A 24,717-nucleotide genomic window follows, 5' to 3' on the forward strand; every position below is an offset into this window, starting at 1 on the left:
AGTCATTCATTATTTGTTAATTAGAAAGGCATACATTAAGCCTTTCTACATCAATATTACAACTTCAAACACAAAACTTATAAGAACTGTACTTCATGTGTACTTTTATCTACATCTTCAATCATATAAATATTAAATGTGTAAATATGTATAATAGAACATTGGGCAAAGTCCACTTCTGCTGCTTAAGGCATGATAAATGCTGTAGGTGCCCCATGTCATTGCAGCCATTGAGCCACTTTGATGTCCATCAGTTCTTCATGGCCTCTGAATCCACACAAATGGGTTTTACTGCACCTGTGCAGGATTCCTCAGAATATTCTAGAGCTTAAAAAGATGCGATTAGTAGGACATTGCCCGGTGGCGCGCATGGTCCACCCGCCCGTAATACTTTTTTTTTTAATTTTTAAATTTTATTTTCAAAATTATTGGGTAATGGGGAAGGAATACAAAAGGCAAAGGGCAGTGGGGGGGATGGAAAAAGGGTTTTGAGAATAAGAAAACATCAAATGCATAATCATTCAATCTTTCATATCAAGTATATAAACATGTAATCTATTCATGTTCCAATAAAGGTTCATCTTCTTCTTCTTCTTCTTTTGACTATTTTGTCTATGTATTAACCTCTTTAGCTTTCAACTTATACATGTAATACAGCTTAAATCTATGTTATTCCCACAGCATCAGAACACCAAGGCCAATTGTGAAATATATCCCCTCTTTCACCCTCCTTTTTTCTTGAGAATACACTCAACAGACCCAAAATAATATAAATTCTGCTCTCCCCTCCCCTTTCCTCCCTGTGCTTGTTTTGTTTCTGCGACTCTTTTTTCTTCCATATTTTAAAAGGGGAAACAATATCATTCAAAGTTTGCTTTTCAACCTCAATTTCCTTATCTGCTATCGCTACATCGCTTACTGGGTGGCCCTCCATCCCTTGTATATTATCTGATATCTTCATCAATACAGCCGGTTCTGAGATCTCTTTTTGGTGTAATTTAACCTCTGCTACCTTCCCTCCCCTAGAGCCTCCAATCACGTCTTCCATCTGGTCAATATAATAATTTACCTGCATGAATTTTTGCAACAGTGACATCTGAAAAGAGGTTTTCCAGTCTAGCCACCGATCTGTAATTTTCTCAGGGGGAGGTTCCATTTTCTGTTTCTACTATTTTCACTTAAAATTCCATCTCCCCTTTACCCCAATACACATCCAATATTTCTAATATTTCACCTTGCAACTATACAATATTAGCAATAAGATAGCAGGTACATTCAAATAAGAGATGGAATCTAAAACATAAATCTCTCAAGTGTCTTTGTAGTCCAGTCCTTTTCCACGTCGCTGATAACTTTCAGACCGGTTGCTTTTTCTTTTCCCTTCTTTTCTCTTCTCCAAGTTTGTTTTAACCTTCACCCAGCAAGACTCTATTATTAGAATGTCATTTGTCAAGATCCCAGTTCAGTTCAAACCACATAGCCCCCACTTCACAGCTCACAGTCCGTTTCTCCCTTTTACTTCCAGAGACTTCCTTCTCCTCCCCCGAAAAGGGAGGTCCAGCAATTAGAGTCCCGGCAAATACATTATCCACGGAAAGCAGAGTCCCACACAGTCTAAAAATATATATCCAAAGAGGAAAAGGGTCCAAAGTGAACAGCTTGCAACAGAATTTATTTTTTCAAAGCCTGTCAGTTGATTCTTCAAGAGTTATTTTTCCTCCTTTAATGGAGACACGAGCTATTTCTGCCTGGCTATTCCTTTAGAGATGACTCGACCTTCAGCTTGAGTAAAGCTGGTATGCTAGAAATGCCGCTCCTTATCTCATTTGTTCATAAATTTGCACACAATCACTTGTTCTTTATTTAATGAGGTTTTTCATAGAACAAGGGCTTCCACTTACTTTGATGTATACTTTCGCCGTGCTTCTGTTTGCTTATTCTCGGCGAACGGAGCTGTCTTTGGCTAGTTGCCAAAAATGGCGCCCGTCTTCGTCTGTGCTGTGAATTTCCAGAAGAAAGAAAAATCGAGTTGCTGCCCAATCTTCTAACTTCTGTGGCTCACCAACTGCTGCAGAAGGGTCTCTCCTGACTCTTCCTCGGCCCCCCGTTTCTGGGAGGGTCCCAGACCGAAGTGGTTCTAGCTTTTCCCGGGAGCTATTCCCGAGAGCTGCTAGCTTCACCAAGACGAAGCTCCTCCTCCCACCCGCCCGTAATACTTAAGTTCCTTTTAGCCGTCGCTGAAATCGGACTTCTCTTTGACTCCTAGAGCTATTTGTGATTAACGGTTTTCTGATCTTTGGACTGCTTTATGGTTTTTTGATTCTTGGATTATGAATTTGATCAAGTTTTTCATTTACGGACATTCCCTGTGAGTTATTTTTCTTTATTTTCCACCCTTCCCGCCCTTATTTAATAGCCTCCTCAGGCCTTTTCAAGCGCTGCACGACATATGCCAATAAAGTAACTTTTACTGACAGCCACAATCATTGCTTGTTTTGTCTGGGCGAGAGTCACCAAACTCACACTTGTCGAGTGTAAAAAGCTAACAAAACCGGCTTTAAAACTCTGGCTTAAAAGACTGAGGTCCCATTTGTGGGAAAAAATCTTTGGCACCTTCCAGTCTGCCAACCAGCCCCACAATGGAACTTACCCCAGTTCCACCGTCTCAATCTGAGTCTTCCATCCTGTTGGCTCCTACACCATTGCCAAGGTCTTCTACCAAGGCTTCCAAGCTTAAATCACCATCGGTATCGATGTCAACCTCAAAGGCTTCTTCAGTGTCGGTGAAGACTCAATCTGGCAAAAAGCAAAAGGATACAGACAAGGTCAAACAAAAGAAAACAAAGCGAGCTCCTAAACCTCATCAGCCTTGTGAGCCGCTCGTTGTCCATGTCTCCCTCCCATCTCCCATCTTGGAGGAATCATCAAGGGACATCCCAGACCAAGGATACATTTCTGAAGCAGGGGAATCGAGTCTTCCTCTTCGGGCTCAAACTTTGGTCTCCATAGCGAGCGTGTCGCCAAGTCATGGCCATTCTGAGGCTGATATATCCAGCTCGGCCTTGGCCCATTTTAGCCCTGTTTCGACCGGGCGGGCAACTGTGATCTATCTATTGAATTCGGAGACATCAGTATCGTAATCTCCTCCCCAGAAGAGGAAGCAAAGCAGTGTCACAGCTTTCCATCCCCGCAGTACCGGGAGGTAATCTTTGTTCCACGCCCAACTCAACGTCATGCTCTTCCTGAATATGGAGAGCTCCTTTATGACACTGTTGGACATGGTGATCGCCACCGATACTGATTTGACCAGTATGACCCAAGGTTTGTTCCTGAGTATCATGAGCGTCCCAAACACGTTCGATATGCTTATGCCCCTTCCGAATAATCTCCGTCGCTGTTGCTGCCTCCTGTTCAGAGTGAACACCGAGCCAGTTGCGAGCCCTCTCCAATGGTGCAAAGGTCTAAGAAATCTTCCAAACACCATTTGACTAGTGCAGAAGTACCCTGTCATGACCCTATCCAGTCTTGACACAAGTCTACTTGACACCAATCTGTTCCATCTAAACAGCACTCTTGTATGGTACCGACAGCTTTGACCTTGCACCAATCTGTTTCTCTGTCTGGATCCCACTCCGACCATCAGGTTCCAGCACCAACCCCTCTTGTTTCTGTTTCTCAACGTCATCAGTGCTGTCCCTCTCCAGCTCTTTCCATCTCTGAAGAATCTTTGGCATCAACAGTTTCTGATCATGTTCCCTCCTCTGAGTCATCCAGGGAGTCCCCATCAAACCTGCCAACCCCAGATTCTGATGTTGCAGATGTTCATCCCCCATCTCCATCTGAGGACTTTACCTCTTACGCACAGCTCATCCTTCGCATGGCTAAATAGTTGGGACTGGACATTGAACAGCCATCTCCTCCCAAACATGATTTTGTCTTTGATGACATTAATCAAGAAAAATCTCCTCCATTCAGTTTGGCATTCATCCCAGCCATGTTGGACCTTATTAAGGAATCTTGGGACAAACCATCAATGTCCTTACAGATCTTGAGACGGGTGGAGAATCACTACCGCACTCACGGCACTGATACAGCGTTCCTAATCAAACATCCACCACCAAATTCTATTATTGTGCAATCAAATCAGTCCCGAGAAGGGACTCAGTTACTCCTACTAACAAGGATGGAAGGAAACTGGACGTACTGGGTTGTCTATATTCTCTGGCTTCTTTCATTATGAGGGTCTCAAACTATCAGGCCGTAATGGGGGCCTACCACAGGCAACTGTGGAATAAGCTGCTCTGGAAGAGATTAGAACCAGTGCTCTGAACACCCACCTTGAGGCCACTACTTTGGCTAAACAACAGCGTTTGGCATCTTGCCACATGGCTGACGCTGCTTCAAAATAGAAAACTTGCATAAAATTCGTAAGACTGCCAGCTCTTACTCCATTCAACAGCCCAGATACCAACACAATCAATGATGTAAGTGTGACAAACCCAGACCTACTGGGATATGTCACACAGTTACACTAAGCTGCCACCAACCATTCCCTATAATAAGTCACACAGACCAGGGATGGATTTTTAAACAATGAAAGAATAAGGTTTATTTTAAATACAAACAGGGTAAATAAAACAATCAGGTGAATAAAATAAAGTAACGTGGCTTATTCTCACACACACAAGCATACAGTTTGGTTCACCTAGAACCTTTAACTTAAAGCACAGACCCTGAACCCATCAGTTCTGGCTAACCAACAGACCCCTGAACCTTTCAGGGTGGTACTCTGACCCACAGTAGTACCCTGTCAGACACACAGACTCCCACAACAGCTTCTTCTTCCCCAGCTGCTGCTTCGTCCCAACCCAGTGTCTCACAGTCTGTCTCAGCATCTACTCTTCACCACACAGGCATCACATATTTATACAGTACAGCCCCTCCTCCTGATGTCCCGCCTTCCACTCCCCATAGGATGGAACTTTCCCTCCAAACCCATGACAGACAGGTAACATCAGTGCTGTTATGTAACACCTCCCCTCTTTAAAAGTTGTTTTGTAGGGGGAAAGCTAAAAGTGCTTTTCACCAAAAAAACAACCTGCATAAAATACACAACAACATTTATACATACCAGATAATACTTACATATACTTACACTCCAAGTTAAACATAGCAAATAGGCATTTCAAACATTTACCATATGCATTACATCAATTTTACCTTTATTAATACAAACCAATTTAAAACCAGGTACATTTTAACTTTTTGTTCTCATTATATACATATAGTCCATGTTCTTTCGCCGTCTTCAATCTTCAGGTCTTCTTGATAAGGCGTCAGCAACACAGTTCACTGACCCTCTGACCACCTTCACTTCAAAGTCATAGTCCTGTAGGTTTAAAGCCCACCTCATAAGTTTGCTATTGTGGGTTTTCATTGTCTTTAACCATTGCAATGGTGAATGGTCAGTACACAGAATAAAATGTCTTCCCCAGATGTAAGGCTTGGCCTTCTGGATCGCGTAGACTATGGCCAAACACTCCTTCTCCACGGTTGCCAAATGTCTCTCACCTTTTTGAAGCTTCCTACTCAGGTAGGACACTGGATGCTGGTCACCATTCTCATCCTCTTGGCACAGAACTGCTCCTACCCCGCTGTTAGACGCGTCGGTGTAGATGATAAACTCCCGGTCGAAGTCTGGAGCACGCAGGACAGGATAGTTGATTAACGCCTCCTTCAACCTCTGGAACGCCGCCTCACAGTCGCTGGTCCACGGGATGCGGTCATCAGCCTTCTTCCTCGTCAGATCGGTCAGCGGAGCCGCAATCTCGCTAAACCTCGGGATGAACTTTCTGTAGTAGCCCACCAACCCAAGAAATGATTTGACCTTTTTCTTGGTGTTGGGTCTAGGCCAATCACGAACAGCTTCTATTTTGGCCTCTAGGGGTTTTATCATTCCTCCCCCTACCATGTGACCCAAGTATTTTATTTCTGGGCTACCCAGCTGACACTTGCTGGCCTTTACTGTGAGCCCTGCTGCACTTAACCTCTGCAGCACTAACTCCAGGTGGATCAGGTGATCTTCCCAGGTATTACTGAAGATCCCTATGTCGTCAATGTAGGCCACTGTAAAGTCACTGAGCCCTGCCAAGGTCTGGTCCATCAGCCTTTGGAATGTGGCTGGTGCATTTCTGAGACCAAAGCTCAGGACTCGAAACTCATAGAGACCAAAAGGGCTGCAAAAGGCAGTCTTTTCTTGATCCCTGGGATCAATTCTTAATTGCCAATATCCCTTTACCAGGTCCAATGATGAGATGAACCGACAACCCCCTATGGTTTCAATCAGGTTGTCTAGCCTGGGCATTGGGTAGGCATCAGGAGTGGTTACACGGTTTAATTTCCTGTAATCAACACAAAACCTAATGCTCCCATCAGGCTTGTCCACAAGGACTATCGGAGAGGACCAAGGACTAGAAGAGGGGACGATTATGTTCTCCCTCAGCATTTCGTCCAGCTCCTTCCGCACCTTGTCCCTATAGGGTCCCGTTACTCGGTATGGGGATACTGCCTGCGGGGGTGCATCCCCTGTGTGGATCCGATGCATCACTCCCTTCACTATCCCCGGCTTGTTGGAAAACACCTGTTGATATTTATTAAGCAGCATTTTTAGTTCTTGCTGCTGGTCTTGGGTGAGTGCGGGACTGATCTTTACCTCCTCTGGGTTGTATTTTACTTCCCCTCTACCCTCCCAGAAGGGTAATTCAGCTTCCTCACTCTCAGCTGCTTTTATAGCAAATAGAACCCTCTGTTCCCCTCTGTAGTAGGGTTTTAGGGCATTCACATGAACCACCCTCCTTGCTTGGTTCTCCTCTTGCTCTATTAGGTAGTTCAGGTCTGACATCTTGGAAATGACCCTATATGGTCCTGCCCATTTGAGCTGCAGCTTATTCTCTCTGCAGGGCCTAAGCCAAAGCACTTCCTCCCCTGGGTCAAAGTGCCTCTCTCTAGCTTTGCGGTCATACCATGTTTTCTGTTTGACCTTCTGCGCTTGCAGGTTTTCTGCTGCCAGCTCTAGATTTCGCTTTAGGTCATTCATCAAGGTGTCTATGTAAGTCACAACGTCTTGTGGGTCATCCTGGGTGATCTGCTCCCAATTTTGTTTGATCAAATCAAGGGGCCCTTTCACCCCTAAGTGTGCAGCCAACATGTCAGAGTGACCCCTTTGTAAGATCATGGGGCGATACTTTGCAGGTACCACCAGCTGACTTCTGATCCCATCTCCCCCTTTTGAGATATTCCTCAGGGTTTCTCTATATAAAATCCCCTTTTTCTCCAGAAATCTCACTGGGGTTTCAGGTGTTAGCTGGGCGTCAGTCACCTGTTCAAAACACTTTTGGAGAGTGGCGTCTGCCTTTTGCTCCTGTCCAAATCTGCTGTCTGTGGTTAAGGTTTCCACCACAGCTTCTGAACTTCCCCCACCTGCTTCCGTCTCTGGCTCATCATTACCCCCCTGAACTGTCCCTGTGGTGGCTTGTGAGCGTGTAATCACTAGCACCCGTTTCACATGTTCAGCCAGGTCATTTCCCACGAGCACGGCTGCTGGCAGAGTCGATGAAATTGCTAGGCGCCAAGCTCCCCTCCAGCCTTGAAAGTTGACAGGTACCTCAGCTACTGGCAGAGAGATTACCTGCCCCTCAATCCCTGCCACCTTCATGCTCTCATTTGGGATTATAAACTCCCTAGGGATGATATCTGGATGGCACAGGGTTACCTGGGAACAAGTGTCCCGCAGCCCCCTATACTGACGGTCAAGTATTCCTACGTCCACCCCTGCTGTCTCAAACAACTGAGAATCTGTTTTTATCAGCAAGCAGCGCTTTACCTCCACCAGAGGACCATTTTCCTCAGCCTGATCAGCAGAGGTAGCTGTTCCAGACTGAGTAGCTATGGCAACAGGCTCCCTCTGTGACACTGAGCCTTGCTCTTTCTGGACACAGAACACAGCTTTTGGCTTGGTCCCACTAGAATTCTGAGGCACCATTCCTTTTAGCTGCTTCAATTTCTCACACTCTGAGATCAGATGACCCTTTCCCTGACAGAAATAGCATTTTCTGGTGTATTTTGATTCTCTCTCCTCTTGTTTGGGTTTTCCCTCCAAATTCTGAGGGCTTGGTTTCATGCCTGAGGGCTTCCCTTCACCATGGGCCCCTCCCCCTTGCTGGCTTTTCCCTGGTCCCTGAGAGTACTTGCTGTAGGTTTCTTTGGGTTTACCTACAGATTTCCCCTCACCCAAGGGCTTTCTTATTTGGGAGATAAAATCTGCGATCTCTGCGGCTGCTGCCACAGATTTCGGTTTCCTTTCCCTCACCTGGAATTTCAATTCCCCCTGCAGGACTGAATAGAACTGTTCCAGGGCTATCAAGTCTTTAAGCTGCTCAAAGGTCTCTATTCCCTCCTGCGATAGCCATTTCTCAAGCAGCCTCACCAATTGGGCCCCCACTTGGGTAAAAGTCTGTTCTGGCTTCTTGGTGAGGGACCTGAACCTTTGTCTCAGCTGCTCTGCATTTATCCCATGTCTTGCAAACACCAGTTTTTTAAACTCTGCAAAATTTTTCATCAGTTCCTCAGGCATCTCGGCATAAACCTCAGCCAGGCTACCACTGATTAAAGACCGCATGATGGTCATCTTCTCAGTTTCCCTCACTGAGAAGTCCACAAACGCTCTTTCCACTAAGGAAAAGAACACCTCAGGACAATCTCCCTTGTGGTACACAGGGAATTTCTTCAGGTCAGCCTTAGACAATTGGCCTCCCTCAGAATCCCTATTGTTATTATTGTTCTGGTTCATCAGTTCCAGTTTTCTTAATTCAAACGCCATTCTCTCTCTCTCCATTCTTTCTTCCCTCTCCATTCTCGCTCTCTCTAACCTTTCCTCCATTTCCCTCACCCTCAGTTCATGCTGTTGGGCTAGGATCAATTTTCTGAGTTCTGGGTCTTGCTCTCCTGTGCTGTCACCTTGCACTGAGCCAAATTCCTCCTCAGAACCTTGGTCAATCTGGGGGTCTTTCACTTCACTCATTTCGGCCATTTGGCTTCGAGTCAAGGGCATAATCCCCCCTCAGAACAGGCTGCTTTAAAAAGTCAAGCCTCAAAATAAAACGACCACTTTTTTCCCTGTTTGCCTCAGAACCAGCTATCCTATAGAGATTGCTGCTGTTCTTCAGCACTACTTGCAACAGTATCGAGTCAGAGCCTACCCCCCTCTGCTGGGCCTCTCAGCTGGCAAGCTAGCTCGCTGTTGCTACGCAGTTTTGCCTCAGCGTTTTCCCGCCAAAACTAGGCTGCCTCAGAGCACCTTAATCTAAGTCTCCCCAGTTGGCACGTTCTTCTACTAGTGCACCTCCCCGTGAGGTACACCTAGAAGATTACCTACGCGCCTCAGACTGTCCCTGACTAGACCCCCCTTGCTCTGGGCACACTTGCCAAGGCTTTGCTGGACCGCTGGACAACTGGACCAGTCGTATCCCACACGCTGGACACCAATCAATGTGACAAACCCAGACCTACTGGGATATGTCACACAGTTACACTAAGCTGCCACCAACCATTCCCTATAATAAGTCACACAGACCAGGGATGGATTTTTAAACAACAAAAGAATAAGGTTTATTTTAAATACAAACAGGGTAAATAAAACAATCAGGTGAATAAAATAAAGTAACGTGGCTTATTCTCACACACACAAGCATACAGTTTGGTTCACCTAGAACCTTTAACTTAAAGCACAGACCCTGAACCCATCAGTTCTGGCTAACCCACAGACACCTGAACTTATCAGGTTGGTACTCTGACACACAGTAGTACCCTGTCAGACACCCAGACTCCCACAACAGCTTCTTCTTCCCCAGCTGCTGCTTCGTCCCAACCCAGTGTCTCACAGTCTGTCTCAGCATCTACTCTTCACCACACAGGCATCACATATTTATACAGTACAGCCCCTCCTCCTGATGTCCCGCCTTCCACTCCCCATAGGATGGAACTTTCCCTCCAAACCCATGACAGACAGGTAACATCAGTGCTGTTATGTAACAGTAAGCCTTTCACTTTCCATCAGTCACACCAACATCCCTATTGCCCTTACAAACCTCTGGCTCAGGCTCCTGAGAGATCCAACTTTTCTCAGCTTTCCTCTTCTGCTCCTCCTTTCCGGTCCCAGGTCCCTGCTCAACGCAGACAAGGTTTCCATCACCCTACAAGAAAAAATAAACAATATTTTTGACTCCTCTCCTGGGCTATCCCCGCCATCCCCAGCTGGCTCCCTTTTTCAAACAAGTGGCCCACCATCACCAAAGGCACTTGGTTGCTTGCCATCATACGTTTTGGTTACCTATTGGAATTCAAGGAGCTTCATCCTCTTGGTCATGTCAGACCCACAACGTACTCACTTGCTCTAGAGGACGTGGTTACATTCCTTTAAAAACATGCAATCCAGAGAGTGCCTCTGCAAGATGTTCTGAACAGTTTCTACTCACGTTATATATTATTATTTATTTATTTCATTTATATCCCGCCTATCTGGTCGGTTAAGACCACTCTAGGCGGCTAACAGCATAAAAATAGGACAATAAATATACATAGAACAATTTAACATAAAGATAGATATTTCAAAAACTGGGAGCAAACAAAGGGAGGAAGAAGGGCATCAGGGATTGACTGGAAGGAAGGCCTGCCGAAACATCCATGTTTTTAATTGATTTTTAAAGATACCCAGCGAGGGAGCCACACGAATCTCAGGAGGTAGGTTGTTCCAGAGGCGAGGAGCCACCGCCGAGAAGGCCCGATTTCTTGTCTTTTCCTTCCGGGCCTCCCTCGGCGTTAGGCTCCTCAGCGTCACCTCCTGGCTCGCACGAGTGACACGGGTAGATCTTGGTGGGAGTAGGCGTTCTGCCAGGTATCGAGGCCCTAAACCGTTTAGGGCTTTGTACGTAAGCATCAACACTTTGAAGTCGATGTGGAACCAGATGAGCAGCCAATGCAATGCGGCCAGAGTGGGTGAGATATGTTGGTATTTTTTCACTCCACTAAGTAGTCTGGCTGCTGCATTCTGCACTTCATGGTTCCCAAAAAGGATGGAGGTCTCCGTCCCATTTTAGACCTGTGACTTCTCAACACTTACATTCATCTGAGGCATTTTCGCATGGTCACTCTGAAATCAGTCGTCCCTCTGCTTCAACCAGGCGACTAGTTCATGGTTATAGATCTCCAGGACCCATATTTTCAATTCATGAACACTGTTTCAAATATCTCTGTTTTCTCTTCATGGACATTGCTTACCAATTTTGTGCCCTTACTTTTGGCCTGTCCACCGCTCCGAGGACCTTCACAAAGTGTCTGGCTCCAGTTGCTGCCTATCTTTGTCTGCACAACATCACAATATTACCATATATATACACTTACCATATAGGTTGATAATAGCACGATCATGCAGCGAAGCCCGAAGGGACACTACCATTGTTCTATAGACTCTGGCAGATCTTGGCCTGTAAGTAAACTACATAAAATCTTGTCTTGAGCCATCTCAGACCACGGATTATATTGGGACGCATCTCGAGTCCATCGTAGCCAGGGTGTTTACCCCTCCATAGAGAATACTCAAGGCGAGTCATTCACCCCTTTTGACGTTGTGCCACAGTCACGGCTCACCATATACAACACCTGCTAGGTCTGATGGCTTCAACTACGTCTGTACTCCAACATGCGAGACTGAAGATGCGGTCCTTACAGGCCTGATACCTATCCCAGTTCGACCCTCTGATAGACCATCATTCCAAGCGTCTACTGGTGATCCCGGAGTTAGCTCGCCAACTTACCTGGTGGACCTTTGTCCCTCACATCCTGGTGGGCTGCCCATTCAGGCCTCTCCAGCTCACGGTACAGGTCACAACAGACACCAGTCAGATAGGATGGGGTGCACATTGCAGTCATTGAAAGATCCATGCTTTGTGGTCAAGCTCAGAAAGACTGCTGCACATCAATCACCTGGAGTTGCTTGCAGTCATCCAATCCTGCAGAGCCTTCCATCTTCTCATAGCTAGTTGCGGAGTCCAAGTCATCATGGACAACATGACCACCCTGTATTATATCAACAAACAGGGCGGCACCCATTCTTTAAATCTTCTATATCTAGCGGTTCAGCTATGGGAATGGTGTTATGGTCACCATGTATTTCCGGTGGCCCTTCACGTGGCTACAGAGAACGAGGTCGCCAACCGTCTGAGCTGTCTTACCACCCAGACTCACGAGTGGGCCCTCAATGACACCGTCTTCGCTCTTCTCTGCAGTCGGTGGGAGATTCGAGTTCTCAGCATCCTTGCCACCCAGGTCAACTCCAAATGCAGCAGGTACTTGCTCAAGGGCAGGAAGAGGAGAGAACTCTCTCGGCAACGCTTTCATGGTGGACTGGGGCAACAGTCCCCTTTATCTCTTTCTGCCCATTCCACTTATCCAGCGAACGATAGTCAGGTCCGTCAGCTGAACTCCAATGCCATTCTAGTAGCACCATGGTGGCCTCAACAACCGTGGTTCACCACTCTCAGAGCCATGGCTAGCGACTTCCTGAAGTTACCTCGTCAACCGTCCCTTCTGACCCAGGACAAAGGTCGGATTTGTCATCCCGACTTCGACTCTCTACACCTCACTGCATAGAGAATTCCCCCAATGTGGTTGAAGTCTTAAATAGGGCTAGGAAGCCTTCTACCCAATTACTGTATTTGTATAAGTGGAACGCTTTCATCAAGTTTGTTGTATCATGAAAATTACCCATGGTTCCTGTCTCTTTGGACACTCTTCTCCAGTTCCTTCATTATCTGTTTGACCAAGGTTTGGCTCATTCAACTTTGAAAGTTTATATTTCTTTTATAGTTTCCTATCAGCCTGAGGGGCTGGCAGCCTCTCGTTTATTCTCTCACCCTACTTTGAAGAGATTTCTGAGAGGTTTGCAGAGCATGCGCCCACCTACACGACCTCCACTTCCATAGTGGTCTCTCCAGGTTGTTCTCCGTGCACTTGCTCATCCACCGTTTGAGCCCATGGCTTCGATGCATCCTGAACTTCTTTCTATCAAGACTTTGTTCCTTGTGGCTATAACTTCTGCGTGTCGAGCAAGCAAGCGCTCTTCGAGCTGATGCCCCTTACATTCAATTTTATCCTGACAAAGTTCTCTTATATCCAGATGTGTCCTTTCTTCCCAAAGTGATCTCTGATTTCCATGTTAATCAACCTCTAATTCTTCCAACATTATTTCCTAATCCCTCTTATGATATTGGGCGCATGTTCCACTCCCTCGACGTTCGTCGTGCCTTAGCATTCTATATTTCCAGGACTAAGGAATTCCGCACTTCCCCCAGACTTTTTGTGTGCTTCCATGGCCCATGAAAGGGCTCTCCTGCCTCCTCACAGACAGTCTTAAGGTGGAGTGTCTCTGTCATTACTTTGGCTTATGACTTGACAGGCAAGACTCCGCCAGAGATGCTAAAGGTGCACTCCATGAGAGCTATGGCTATGTCTATGGCATGGTTGCGTGGCATTGAGATCCCTGACATCTGTCGAGCGGCCACTTGGTCTACACCCTCGACCTTTGTGACACATTATCATCTGTACATCAGGGCCAAAAAAGAAGCATGTTTTGGAAAAGCTGTGCTGACTTCATTGTTGTCGTGACGGCCCTCCTTCCGATAAGTGAGCTTGCTAGTCACCCATTTGTGTGCATTCACAGAGGCCACGAAGAAGAGAAGTTACTTGCCTGTAACCATGGTTCTTCGAGTGGTCCTCAGTAAATCCACACATCCCGCCCATCCTCCCCGCTGTCTGTCACCTGGTGTGACAGGGCGGACATTTCGTAATTGAGGTATTATGGGCAGGCGGACCATGCACCACGGGGCAACGTGCTACTAATCACGCCCTTTTAAGCTCTAGAACAGGGGTTCTTAACCTTTTTGAAAGAAACGCCCCCTTGAGCCATTGAGGAAGTTATCATCGCCCCCCTCCCTGCGGTGATATCTTACCTACCTACCTACCTACCTACCTACCTACCTACCTACCTACCTACCTACCTACCTACCTACCTACCTACCTACCTACCTTGTCTCCCTCCCCACCCGGGTGCGAGGCAGCGCTTCACGGGGTGAGGATGAGGACCCAAGAGACCCTTTCCTTCCACCCGATCCACACTCAGTGCTCCCATAAAGGAGAAAGGCGAGATGTGGCAGGTAGAAAGAGCTGGATCATCTGGCGGCAGCAGCAGCACCAGATCTACTGCCAGCACTGCGGCTGCAGTCGCCTTCACAGGTTTGGCTCGCTCCAGTGCCCCCCTACCGTCCCCCTTCTGTTCTTTTGCCCCCACACCGCCCCTTTTTGTTCTACCGCCCCCTGAAAAATGAAATCGCCCCCTGGGGGGCATTATTGCCCACGTTATTATTGCTCTAGAATATTCCAAGGAGTCCTGCGCAGGCGCAGTAAAATCAATTTATTTATTTATTGAATTTGTACCCCGCCCATTTAGTCAACTGACTACTCTTGGCGGGTAACAACATATAAAATAAACCATTTAAAATATAAAACAAATAATACATCACTAGACAAGGACTCAAGATGAAAGAACAAAATAAATCAAGAGGTGGCTGGAGGGAAGGCTTGCCGAAATAGTCAGGTTTTCAGTTGGCCTTTGAAAATGCCCAGCGAAAGGGCCATACAAATCTCAGAAGGGAAGCTATTCCAAAGGCTGTTTATTCCATTTGTGTGGATTCACAGAGGACCACTCAAAGAACCATGGTTACAGGTAGGTAACCTCTCTTTTGCTATCCTGGGTACTTCCTAATTGCAATTTCCCTGCTTTTGTAAGAAAGTGTCTTAACAATTGTCAAGTGGACTTGACAATTGTTGGAGACGAGAACGGGGCAGTAATACTGCTATTATAATTATAGAGGATGAGAAGCAAGGAAGTCAGAGGTAGATGGTTAAGGCATTTTAACACTTGTGCTTTTCACCCCTTTCTGCTAGTCCTAATTTTAGCCCCATGCTCGTTTCAGATTCCTATGAAATTGCTTTCTACATCCATGGGAGAAAACTCTTATCTTTTCTGTCACATTCTAGGCTTAGTTGTTGAGCCAGTCACAAATCCTCCGACCTGTTACTGTGATAAGGCCGATTCTTGTAGGCTCAACTTGTGTAAACAGGTTTTCCTGCAAAACCACCAGTTTTTTTGCTCAATAAAGTTGCAACCAACATATTTAATTCAGAGCATAACACTGTTAAATCAGTTGCACTCGTGTAAACACAAGCCATTTGCACCTACCCTTGTGTCCCAAGGTGAGAATAAAAATGCCTTGAGCCCGATTAGGTTTCTAGTAGCAGGCATTAATTCAAGAAAACAACCAATTTTTAAAGAAAAAGTATGGCATGAGTTGTCATTCCTGCAGAGAAGGCTGCACCCACCTGTTGAATATTTGTCAGGCAATACAAGAACTCCGCCATAGCGGTGACATAACGTTTGTAAACCTTTGCTGCTTCCCATATAGCACTTCGTTACCATCCGGTTCTAGTCCTTTCTTCCTCCTTTCCGGCCGACCACACCCACTCGTCTTAGCCATTGCCGCTGCTTCTAGTACGTACTGTAGTCAATGGCGAGACAGGGAGGGATGCCATATTACTGCCACCTACCGGCGACTTGGAATATCGATAGCTTGTTCTACGCACCTTGACTCTTCTGTAGGCCGCGGCTGTACTGTGTTTCGTCACTTCCTATTGGCTGGAGGGCGGGCAGGTCCATTCTACTGTCACTTCCCTTCTCGATACCGTCGTTTCCTCCCAAGTAACGGGTGGAAGGTGCCTCAGGGGAGAAGGTTGGGATATCTGGGGTGCGTGCGTGCGTGCGTGTGTGTGAGCGCGCGTGTCGGAAACGGTTATTTTTAAAAAGCACATTAAGCCTCAAGGGGCGGCGCCGGGACCGGGACGGCAGGTTCACGCTTGTTACCGCCGGCTGTCGCCGCTGAGGGACCAGCCCTGAAGAGCCGAGCGAGGCCCGTCCGTGCCGGGCCCTCGAAGGGAAAGCGTCGAAGGGACCGGCTGGTGACTCTGAGGGCCGAAGGGAGAGTCGCCCGGCAACGGTGAGGGCGCTGGTACCCCGCATGCGCGTCAGGGCGAGCGAGCAGGGGGGGCGGCAGGGAGGGGGGCTGTGGGGGGGAGGGGGGCGCTCTGAGGCGGGGCGGCCGGGGAGCGTTGGATGAAGGGGCGGCGGGCTTGCGCTGGGTGTGTTGTCTGCAGGGACGAGCCCCGCATCGTCGTGGTGGTGGTAGTGGGGGGGGGGGTTGCTTTGGCCGGGAGGATTTTTGATCCCGAGTTTTAGAAGAAAGGATCGCGGGGGGGGGCGGGGGCGGTAGAGAGGGACCTCATTTTGGGATTTAGGGCGTCTTGGCTCCGCGACGGGTGTGTTTGTGCTTTGCTTATTCAAAGTGTCTAACTTGGGCTGCAAGCGGTCGTGGTGGCTTCGTTCTTTCACAAGAAACCTGGCTGATCGTGCCTGTTGCCATGGTCACGGGAGACTTGCTGCTGAAGTATGAAAAGGGTGAGGCAAGCAGAAAATAGCTGCTTGCCTTCTTTACCCGTTTCTACTTCTTGCTTTTTCTTGTGCGGTTTATTAAACAAATTGGAGTGATTGCCTCAGATCCAAGGAGTGCCGAATGCTTTTAAAGCTCCTTTTTGAAGGCATTTGCCATGCCTTATGTCTAACACTGAATCGTTTTGTGTTTATTCTATAGTCTAACCTCTTGTCATCTTGTCTCCCCCTGATATACCAGCGTTACATTTCCCACCTACTCTTAGCCTTCTCTTGCCTTGGTGCTTGCCTACCTCCTATAAAGTACTGCCAGCTGCACTAAACATTCTTTTTTTCTTTAAACTGCGGATAAGTAGTCAGATGATTGTCCTGTTGTTCCCCTAAGGAAGGAAAGATACAGTGTCCATCAGTGAGGCCTTGGGAGGCAAGAGGGGTATGAGAAAGGTGCCATCTCTTTTCCTTCTGCCTCCCTGCTGCCATTTTCCTGCATAAGTGCCTTGCTTCCTTTCCTTCCTGCTACTCATCTTTCAGCAGTGAGAGTGCTGCTGCACTTATCTGCTGCCCTTCCATTTAAATCAACTTTCTGTGACTGATTCTGTTTTTGGCTGCCTCATATATGCAACAGTGTGCCCACACTGATTGAAAACATTCAGAGATGTTTATGTGTAATGTGAATAAAGCAACTATTAGCATTTCAGACATTTAGATTTTTTTATGTTCCTAATACCCTAAGTATGATGGACGCTAAAATATTAATTACCTTATTTGTTTTTTGTTGATCTAGAGAGACTGGAGGTGGGATAGGAGGAACCAAAACCATCATCTAGCCAACATCCAGCATCATAACAAGGGTAGTCAGCTGCTGCCAGTGCATCATTATAACTTTGGCCAGGTGTCATAAACAGAGAGCAGGTGCAGTACAGAAAGGTGCCCTAACAACAAAAGTCATACTAGACTCATTGAAGTCAATTTGCATGTAGTTGAAGGCACCCTGTTCCAAGGGCCACCTGCCAAACACATCTACCAGAAAGCTCCGTAATGTACAAATATACAGATTAATCGTACCTTTTGTTTCCCATGGTCCCAGGTAGCCAGTGCCAAGATTGAGGCCATAACTAGAAGCCTTTTGCATTTCCCCAAAGGGTTGGAGCTTCTCTCAAAGTAAGCTTACATTGAGGCAGAGAGATGGATGGCTTGAGGCAGCAACAAACAACATTGGGGATGGAGGGTAGTGCAGTTCAATTTCCCTGTTAGTTTTGCCATCCAGCATAGAGTAGTACAACAGTGGAACTAGTTACCTCGGGAGTTGGTGAGTGCTCCAACACTGGAGGCATTTTTAAAAAAACTTAATCATCTGGCAGATATGCTTTGATTGTATTCCTGCATTGAGCAGTGGATTGGATTTGATGGCCCTGTAGGCCCTTTCCAACTTCACTTTTTTATGATTCTTTGATAGAGAAGAAAGGCACAGGGCACAGGACCATCAAGGTAGTACCTGCCACTGCCATCTTAATTTCCCCCCAAATGCTGCTCTTTCAAATTTGTATATGACGGGAATGGAAACGACAGGAATTAGGGGCAATGTAGAGGTCTGTTGCAGCCATCTGTCTTTAATTTTTTTTAAAGTTCCTTTTTTAAAACGGGGTGGGGAAGGATGTTTGCATTTTTTTTCAAGGTCTGTGGTGCCTGTGGATCTTAGCAGCTCCTCAGCCATGCAGTGTGCTTGGTTTGAGTGTGGTCCCAGATCCATGTATGAGTGTTTTAAGAATGCAGGAGTGTCATCTGCAGTTGAAATATTTTTCACTAGACCTGTTGGCATAATAGCATCTACTCTTAGCAATTGTGTGTGCCACATGAAGTATGAAGCCACCTGTAGTTACTTGCCCCAAATACTACCCACATAGCATCATAACTAAATGAGTGTTTGACTGTAAGTGCAACTCTCTTAAGTATCTCCTGTTATTTTATTAATATTAAGTTTGGAGCATTTTGTTCCTTAGTGTACATAAAAAAAGTATTGTGAAGATTTAGTGTTGGGTGTGTTACGCTAAAAATAACTTATTCCAAAATGGAATCACAGTTTAGTGGAAAATTTTCTTAGAGGTATTATTATTGTTAGAAATGATAGATACATGAAGGCATAGTTTGGGATGGAAGAAAGGCTGTAAAGGTCAACTACCATAGAAACTTTGAGGCAGTCAGATAAAGGTTAGAACATTTAATATTTCTTCTGTAAGGCAAAGTTGTATGAAAATTTGTGCACATTTATGTGTATGTACTATCTTACTATCTTACTCCTGAGAAACCTATATGTGGGACAGGAAGCAACAGTTAGAACTGGATATGGAACAACTGATTGGTTCAAAATTGGGAAAGGAGTACAACAAGGCTGTATATTGTCCCCCGGCTTATTTAATTTATATGCAGAATACATCATGCGGAAGGCTGGACTGGAGGAATCCCAAGCCGGAATTAAGATTGGCGGGAGAAATATCAACAACCTCCGATATGCAGATACCACTCTGATGGCAGAAAGTGAGGAGGAACTAAAGAACTTTGTAATGAGAGTGAAAGAGGAGAGTGCAAAAAACGGTCTGAAACTCAACATCAAAAAAAAACTAAGATCATGGCCACTGGCCCCATCACGTCCTGGCAAATAGAAGGGGAAGATATGGAGGCAGTGACAGATTTTACTTTCTTGGGCTCCATAATCACTGCAGATGGAGACAGTAGCCACGAAATTAAAAGACACCTGCTTCTTGGGAGGAAAGTGATAACAAACCTTGACAGCATCTTAAAAAGCAGAGATATCACCTTGCCAACAAAAGTCCGCATAGTCAAAGCTATGGTTTTTCCTGTAGTGATGTATGGAAGTGAGAGCTGGACCATAAAGCTGACCGCTGAAGAATTGATGCCTTTGAATTATGGTGCTGGAGGAGGCTCTTGAGAGTCCCCTGGACTGCAAGGAGAACAAACCTATCCATTCTAAAGGAAATCAACCCTGAGTGCTCACTGGAAGGACAGATCCTGAAGCTGAGGCTCCAATACTTTGGCCATCTCATGAGAAGAGAGGACTCCCTGGAAAAGACCTTAATGTTGGGAAAGTGTGAAGGCAAGAGGAGAAGGGGACGACCGAGGATGAGATGGTTGGACAGTGTCACCAAAGAAACCAACATGAATCTGACCCAACTCTGGGAGACAGTGGAAGATAGGAGGGCCTGGCGTGCTCTGGTCCATGGGGTCACGAAGAGTCGGACATGACTAAACGACGACGACTATCTTACCATTCAGACTGGAAAATGACCAGTACAACTTGTCACTACAACTGCTGTAATTTTGGTGTTATTTGGTAATAAGACATTATGGTCACTTAGTCTACTGGGGCTTGAATTTCATTTTTTATAGCATGCTATCAAGATTATTCTTCATTCCTGTGGTTTTCTTGTTTTACTATTCAACACATTGTGCCTTTTTTCTTTCTCTTTGCTAACAGGTAAAGCCCATTGCCAATCATGTTCTCATTTCTTTGATTTTCTCTAACATATATATTCTTTGCCATTTTCTCTTTTTGAAAGGGTGATGTACAGTCATGGTGCCATATCTCTTTACTTTCTTGCATTTCCCTCTGATTTTTTTTGCCATTTTTGTACTGTATTTATATTGTGCAAAGTTTCAGTTGGTCTCTCATTTCTCTGCCCAGCCAGCCTTTGATTTTCCAATTCTTTAGAAGCACATGACTTTCGATTCCCTTGGTCCTCTTCCTCTCAGTCTCCTAGCTGACTCATTGAATTTTAATATTTTTCCTACTTGCTGCCTGAAAAGTGTATTTGTAACAAAACTTACCGGTATCTTTTCTGTTCTCAAGTACTTATGTCAAAGCAGAAAGGGAACCTCATTGTTACAGGGTAGTGAGGCGAATCCGGTTGTGATATTCATCATTCCATTAATTGCTGGTGTTGATTCAGCTGATCAAGTTGGCTAGTTAGGTGCCCCCTTCTTCCCTCACCACACCATGTTCACCTCCTGAAGCTTCATGCTTGGCGGAGGAGGACAACCATTCCAGATAGATGGAGTGTACCATTCTTTGGTCAACAGTAGAGATGGGCATGAGTTCATCCTTTAAATAAACAGGTGTTTGGTGGCTCCCAGCTCTGCGTGTTCCAGCAGCTGCCTGCTCAGAGGTAGTGCCCCAGCTTCCCTGGCCACCTCTCTCTGGGTGCTGCTTTTGAGTGGGTACCTGCTAGAGGAGATGGGGCTGGGAAGTGCCAAACTGTCAGTTCACACCCGTCTATAGTCAAAAGTATATTTAGAGATGGAAAAACCTGGGGGGGGGGGGGAATGAAAAAGTTGGGGGAAAAGTTTTCTTCTCTTTTTTTCCAAAGCTTTTTTCTTCTGGATTTTTTTTTTAAAGTAGAGTGTGGAATGTTTTCTTTTACAATGATAAATAATATGCTTATGATATAGTGTTTAAACTATATAACATGAAGACTTTAATGAAAGACTTCTGAGATTTGATCTATTTTAGTTTTCTATACATGCATTTCTTGCTAGAATCTCCAAATAAATGATTACCATATTTTTCCGTGTAGAAGAGTCCATGTATAAAACACCTCACACTTTATAACCCAAAACTAAGAAATCTAAGTGGGGCTTAGCAAGTGTTGGGGGAAAGGGATCAAAGCACTGCAGGATCACTTTAATCCCTGCTTTCTCCCTTTGTGCTAAACCCTGTGGGGCTTAGCAAAAGGAGGGGAAAAGGGATCAAAGCAATCCTGCAACTGCACGATCGTTTTGATCCCTTTCCTCCTTATACTGCTATGGGATTGTTTTGATTCTCCCCCCTCCTTTTGTTAAGCCCCATGGGACTTAGCAAGCAGAGGGAAAAGCAGGGATCAAAGCGATCCTGCAGCAGTTTGATCCCTGCTTTCTTTTTGCTAAGGATTAGCAAGTGGAGGGGAAAGCAGGGATGAAAGCCCTGCAGGAACAATTTGAGCCCTGCTTTCCCCTCCACTTGTTTTTGTCCTCTCCTCAGGTTATTTCTGTGTATAAGACAACTCTCAATTTTTAGTCTAAATTTTTTAGACAACAGTATAGTCTCATACACAGGAAAATACAGTATTTGTGTATTGTTAGAAAGCATTCTAAAAGTTATGTATATATTTCAGCTACAAATAAAAAAAATCAGTACATAAATTCTGTTTGTATGACATAAGGTTGTGCAAGTCCCCCCCCCCACTGCAAGCTGTATGACATAAGGCTATGGTTACACATTGTTTGCCTAGTGAGCAATTAGTGGCACAATCGGGTACAATCAGTCATGAAAAAGATAGCCAGCCAGTGGTGGAAGAACTGTGTGATTTCCTTATTTTCATAATAATATTTTGACCATTTTGACATTTTTGCTTAGTTTATAAACTAAACAAAAAATTTACATTTGGGAAAATTTCAATAAAATTAAGCCTGCAAGAACCCCTATAATGAAGTGGGTGGGAAAATTTGTAAACTGGTTATAATGTAGGCTCAAAACTGACATAAGAGATTTTTTTCTCAAAAAAAACCCCCACAGAAAATATTTTCTAACAAACATAAAACAGCGCATTAAGGAAATCATACCATTGGTGACTAGGTGCCATTACCACATGCATAGAGAAGCTCTAGTTGTTAAGATACCAGAAAAACTAAAGCAGACCTGAAATGAATCAGTCATAATTGTCAGTTTTATAAAAGCAAATTGCTCAATTTAAGTCTTTTTGAACAACTCTGTAAATATATGGACAGTGAACACCACCAACTTTTGCTACACTGTGAAGTTTGTTGGCTATCACAAAGTAAAGTTTTCTCATTTTGGGGAATTGGGAGATTGGATAAGATAATTCCTCATGGAGAAGCAATTTCACCTCAATGATCATTTTTCTTGGTCAAATTAACAAATCAGCATATTTGTTAGATATCTTCACCCATTTAAATATGTGCAACTCAGATGTTTGAGGAGAAAAGCTTACAGTTTTTCAAGTTGATGACAAGATTTGAAGCAATGATCAAAAAGTTGGAATCGTGGTATCGTCACCTATAGAACTGAAATTATGAGACATTTCCAAACCTCACAAATTTCTTTGGTTTCACCAACAGAGTTGTCCACGGAGGACACATCACTAATCACATTACATTTGGAAGATTTGCAGCATAGTTTCTGTGAATATTTTCCTTTTCCTGATGCAGGCGAAAACTGGATTAGAGATCCATTTTCAGTTAATGTGTATGAACTGGAGGGGCTTACAAGCAGCAGAGGAAGACAAGCTAAATGAAATATCCATGTTCTGAAATTGCAGTTGCAGTTCAAGGAACAGTCCCTTTCTAGTCTCACCTACTGCTTTTTCCAGAACTATCAAAGAGGGCTGGGAAAGTATTGATGCCTTTTGTAATAACATACTTGTGTGAAAAATCATTCTCTCCTCCGTTTATCTTAAAAATAAGTATAGAAGCCGTTTGAAAAACAGTGAGAACTGAGAATACAAGTTTCAGCTATTAAGCCTGACACAAAAAGGCTTATAAGTGAAATGCAGCACCTGCCTTCTTTTTAATTATAACTACAGTATATGAATATAATGTGTTCCTTTTTTCAACTCAAATTGTATTTAATGAGGTATAATTTTGTATAGATTTTATTCATGTTATTTTCTAGCTTACATTTTCATGTGACGTTTTGTATAGGTGTGTCATATTAATGATTTTATGTGCTTGTAATTTCAGTTTTTCCAGCAAGAATTAAAGACGATGACAATGATGTAATGATTCCAATAAAAATATTATAGTAGGAGTGTGTGTATTAGCAGGTTAAATTATTTCTCCATTCTCTCCAAATTTGAAGACCTTTCAAGAGAAACTTTAAATAAATATTTGATGATCTTTCAGGTTTTAAGTCTTGAGTAAATCTTCGTGGTCCGGGGCAACAAAACATAGTCAAAGGGAGTCTGTTTCTCAACAACAACAACAGAGTCTGTGCTAAAGTATTCTCTTTTTTAAAGGATAATGAAGTATCTTTTGTCATAGACTTGCTGCTTTTCTTTTTGCTCATATACTTTGGTTTTTATTTAGGAAATGCTTTTAGATGACAGCTGTGGATTCCCAGCTCCAAAATACATAATCATAAGTAGGTGTTGAATGACATTGAGTAACCCTTTGTTCAAGAATATCCTGAAAACTCCTTTTATTCTCCAGAATTTAAAAGTATATTAATAGGCACAAATACTTGGGTCCTTTTGAGGAGAAAGGTAGGGTAAAAATATTTTTAAAAAATGAACAATAAATAAATATGTTTCAGTATATCCTCATATATTTCATATTAGGAGTTAGGAGTGAGGTAGAGTACTGTATTTGTTGTTAGGAAAGTTATTATGTTAATATTTATTTACGGTGGTGCCTTGCTTAACGATGTTAATTGGCTCCCAAAAAAAATCGCTATGGGAAAACATTGCTAAGTGAAACACCATTTCCCATAGGAATGCATTGAAAACCGGTTAATCCGTTCCAATGGGAATGGATTACCGTCCTTAAGCGAAAATCGCCATTGGAAATATCGCTAAGCGAAACAATCTATCCCCCATTGGAATGCATTGAAGCCTATTCAGTGCATTCCAGTGGTTTTGCAATGTCTGTTTTTGCAATTTTAAGTGTGTCTTAAAAGGTTCAAAAATGGTTTTAAATGCTTGGGATCGTTAGTGCACCTTCTAAAACCTTTGCAAACTTAATTTGGCTTTGTTCTGACTCTTTGTTAATTTTTGGTGAATTTTTTTCTTCCCCATTGGAAAACATTGAACTGCAGGTTTGACAGCTGTCGAACTGACACTTCAATGGTTTCCAATGGGGGAGAAAAATTTTTACCAAAAAGTAACGTAGACTCAGAACAAACCCAAATTAAGTTTGCAAAGGTTTTAGAAGGTACACTAACGTTCCCAAGCATTTAAAACCGTTTTTGAACCTTTTAAGACACTTTAAAATTAGCTTTTGACCGGTCCGTTTTCGCTATTTTTAAAGTGTCTTAAAAGGTTCAAAAACGGTTTTAAATGCTTGGGATCGTTAGTGCACCTTGCAAAACGTGTGCAAAC

At 44.4% G+C, this 24,717-nt stretch overlaps 2 protein-coding genes across 7 annotated transcripts in view; one reads left to right on the plus strand and one right to left on the minus strand.

Moving 5' to 3' along the window:
* Positions 1-15,745, minus strand: part of LOC110073493 (thymosin beta-12) — a 53,556-nt gene extending 37,811 nt beyond the window's left edge. Inside the window, 3 exon segments of the mRNA XM_078385708.1 lie at positions 2,651-2,796; positions 10,146-10,250; positions 15,493-15,745. The gene's annotated coding sequence lies outside the window, so the exon portion shown is untranslated.
* Positions 15,746-15,803: 58 nt separating this feature from the next.
* The window catches only part of FAM13B (family with sequence similarity 13 member B), a 67,660-nt gene continuing 58,746 nt past the window's right edge, over positions 15,804-24,717 (plus strand). For 2 of the 6 annotated variants that reach the window (XM_078385692.1, XM_072990110.2), the window contains exon 1: positions 15,807-16,163. The gene's annotated coding sequence lies outside the window, so the exon portion shown is untranslated. Of the gene's footprint in view, positions 16,164-24,717 lie in introns of all 6 variants that reach the window. The other 4 variants (XM_072990111.2, XM_072990112.2, XM_020782692.3 and 1 more) reach the window with 4 other exon arrangements.

Source organism: Pogona vitticeps, chromosome 2, assembly GCF_051106095.1.
Source record: "Pogona vitticeps strain Pit_001003342236 chromosome 2, PviZW2.1, whole genome shotgun sequence".
Classification (NCBI taxonomy): Eukaryota; Metazoa; Chordata; class Lepidosauria; order Squamata; family Agamidae; genus Pogona; species Pogona vitticeps.